Source organism: Theobroma cacao, chromosome 6, assembly GCF_000208745.1.
Source record: "Theobroma cacao cultivar B97-61/B2 chromosome 6, Criollo_cocoa_genome_V2, whole genome shotgun sequence".
In the NCBI taxonomy this organism is placed as follows: domain Eukaryota; kingdom Viridiplantae; phylum Streptophyta; class Magnoliopsida; order Malvales; family Malvaceae; genus Theobroma; species Theobroma cacao.
Genome location: NC_030855.1, coordinates 18,604,103 through 18,607,630, shown reverse-complemented (window position 1 = coordinate 18,607,630; position 3,528 = coordinate 18,604,103). Strand labels below are relative to the sequence as shown.

At 35.1% G+C, this 3,528-nt stretch overlaps 1 pseudogene; it reads left to right on the top strand.

Annotated features, from left to right (window-relative positions):
- On the top strand, window positions 1-2,980 carry LOC18596052 (annotated as a pseudogene).

Genomic DNA, 3,528 nt, shown 5'->3' with positions numbered 1-3,528 from the left:
ATGGCTATTCTCATTGATCAACCTGAGTTCGGTAATTATTTATGATCTCTATTCTTTTATCTAAAAAAAATTCATTGTTCAATGTGGTTTTGCTATTGTATATGTTTTTGCATCAAAAAAATTTCTGAGTAAATCTTTTTTTATTCACTAAGAGAGGATTATGTTACAGTACTTTTTCTAGTTCATAAATTTTGAAAAAAAATCCTCTCTTTTACTGGGATTTTGCTGATATTGGTTGATCTCAACTTATATCATTATTTTTTTTATCATTTATTTATTTAATTTGTAGATTTTTAAACTTCTTCTTAGGGTTTTTTGTATAATCAGAAATAACTAATGATTGAGTTTCAAGAATTAATGATGATTCTTAATTGAATTGCATGGAATATTTTCGTAATTTTCGTTTTGAATATCCGGAGTTGAAGCAGGGTTTAACAAAGTCGATAATGTTGAGAAAGAAATGGTGTTCGATGGGGGATTTATGGTGCCACAGACCAACTCTTTTGGCTACACTTTTAGGTAGCATTTTTATTATTATTATTTTTGCATGACCGCACATTATGTTATTTTGGGAAGGAAAGGAGGAAATTAAAGGGCAATAGATATGCAACAAATTTATTGTCTGATCCCGGATGGATACTAGTATCAATATATGGACAATAAAACAAATAATAAACAAGCGTACAGAAACTGTGCATGCTACAGATTTATCATATCTGCCGAGGTCGCTTTATTTCTTTACCAAGGAAAAATGACAAAGGACCATCTCCTTCTGATGATATGCATACCTTTTATAGTTTGATGATGAGAACAATTTTCTAGTTAAAAACAACTTGAAATTGAATATGAAGTACGGTTTATGAACCTTTAGTTGAGTTAATTCGCGACTAATGGATGCTTCTGAATAGAGATTGCAGTTATATTTGTGTATTTGAAATATCTCTAATGAATGTACCAGTTCCCTATATCCAGTAATTTTTGGTCAGAGCTGTAAAGCATGGATCTACTTTTGTTGATAGTTAAGTTGGGAGAGATATAATACAAATGTGTCGTATTCATGCTGATATATCTTGAAGAGCTTATCCTTGGTGAGGCATTGTAGTTTTATCAGAGGTTGAGGCCTGTATAATTGTTTTGATCTTAGGCCTTATTAAGGTCTGAGCCGATTGGACCCCAGGTCCATTTATAAGCTCAAAACCTGCCCATCATTTGCTAGCCCAAAAATGCACCAAGAAGACCTCTCCTTTCCTTTTCTTTTTATCGCATGCTTTAATCTAGTTATTATTGATATGCACATAGAGATTATCATGTTGAAAGTGAGAGGCAACAAGGTGTAGAGAACTTCTACCGGACCAATCATATTAACCAGACTTATGACTTTATAAGCAACTTGTGCTTCTCTGTGCACAATCACTTTATTTTCCTGAGACGAGCAGTGTTACATATTTGTACATTGTAAGTTAATGGACTCGTATGTTTACTCAATTTCAGGTCAAGAGAATGAGAAAAGAGTATGGAAAACTTAACAAGGTGGGAATGAGCATATGGGAATGCTGTGAACTTCTTAATGATGTAGTTGATGAGAGTGACCCTGACTTGGATGAGCCTCAAATCGAACACTTGCTGCAAACAGCTGAGGCCATCAGAAAGGACTATCCTGATGAGGACTGGCTGCACCTGGCAGGCTTTGTCCACGGTATAATTGGGACTTTTTATTTCTTTAGATTCTATAATTAAGACTCCTGGTTTCACAAATTGCAAAATTGTATTTAACTATATACTTTGTTTCTTTTATGGGGTTTAGACCTTGGAAAGGTACGTCTCCACCCTAGCTTTGAAGGCCTTCCCCAGTGGGCTGTTGTAGGTCAGTCTCATTTTCTATCTGCGAAACTTTTATATACCATACTGATAAAAAAGAGGATAATGTCATCCCCCAATTAACCATTCCTAGTTCTAAATTCTAATCTTTATCCATGGTGTCATAGGTGACACATATCCTGTAGGTTGTGCTTTTGACAAATCAATCGTTCATCACAAGGTATTTCCTTCCTGATTTTAAACAGCTATATCAAAAAAGAATTAAGCTCACAAACAATTCATTGCTTCGAAATTTTTAATAAGATCTTTTGTATCTTATAATTTCTGATTCAATTATGTTGTCGGCACAGTATTTTGAGGAAAATCCTGACTTTTATAACTCTGCTTACAACACTAAATATGGAGTGTACGCAGAGGGATGTGGACTCAACAATGTGATGATGTCATGAGGCATGATGACTACATGTATCTGGTATCTCTCCCTATCTGTGTCTGAATTCACAATGCATTCATGATACCTTTTTAGCATCTAAAAATTACAATGATACAAACTAATTTTGGAATCTCTATCAGGTCGCCAAAGTGAACAATACAACATGGCCGCCAGCAGCTCTTTTCATTATTAGATACCATTCATTCTATGGTAAGAGGAATTAAAAGAGGCTCCACTTTTACTTTTCCTCTTCTGTGAAGACTGATTCGTATTCCAATACTGATATTTACTGAGGTACTCTTTTTTGCAGCATTGCATAGGTCAGAAGCATACAAGCACCTAATGAGTGAGGAGGATGTTGAGAATCTGAAGTGGCTTCAAATATTCAAGTATGACTTCGCTTGCTTTTAATCTTGAGTCTGGCCCAAGTGCTAGACACATTAAAATTTTGCTTACACTGATCCTTATCCAGTACTAAACTCACTTTCTCCACCTACAATTGTGCAGCAAATACGATCTTACAGCAAGAGCAAAGTCCGGATTGATGTCGAAAAGGTCAACCCGTACTACCTCTCCCTGATTGAAAAGGTCAGCACAACTTGAGCTTTGCTCAGGTCCTAATCCTTATCATGTCCTGCACAATTTGTTGTTAACATCATTCAATTTTCTGCAGTACTTCCCAGCAAAGTTAAGATGGTGAATCCTGGCTCTCTCTGACTCGCCAGTTTTATAACTTAGCATCAGGCTTGAGGGATGAAGATGGTCACTAGCTAGCTAGTTCTTATATAAATAGTTCATCTGATGACTTTTCTGAGACATTGTCACTGTTGTATTTACATTTCTCAGATTTTAGGAGCCTGTATAAAAAATAATGTTGCAGTTTTGGTTTTAGAATTTATCTATTGCCTTGTAACAAAAGCTATGCTAGTGTTTCAGACAACTCTCTCCTAGATCAGTTTTTTCTTATATAAAGAGTTCATCTGATGACTTTTCTGAAATATTGTTTCTTTTTTTTTTTTTGAAAAGTAGTATTTATTATTCACAAGTGATCTCGCAAAAAGAGATTACAAAAGGCACTTTGTGTATGCCATGCAAAAGAATAGCAGACTAAAAAGGAAAAAGGTCTGCTACTTCCAGCATTAAGGTCTAGAAAACAAAGCATGACAACCAAAGACGAAATGAGATATCATTCGCAGATGAGAAAACACATAAGGATAGTTCAGACGTTGTCACTGTTGTTCTTACATTTCTCAGATTTTAGGAGCCTCTATAAAAAA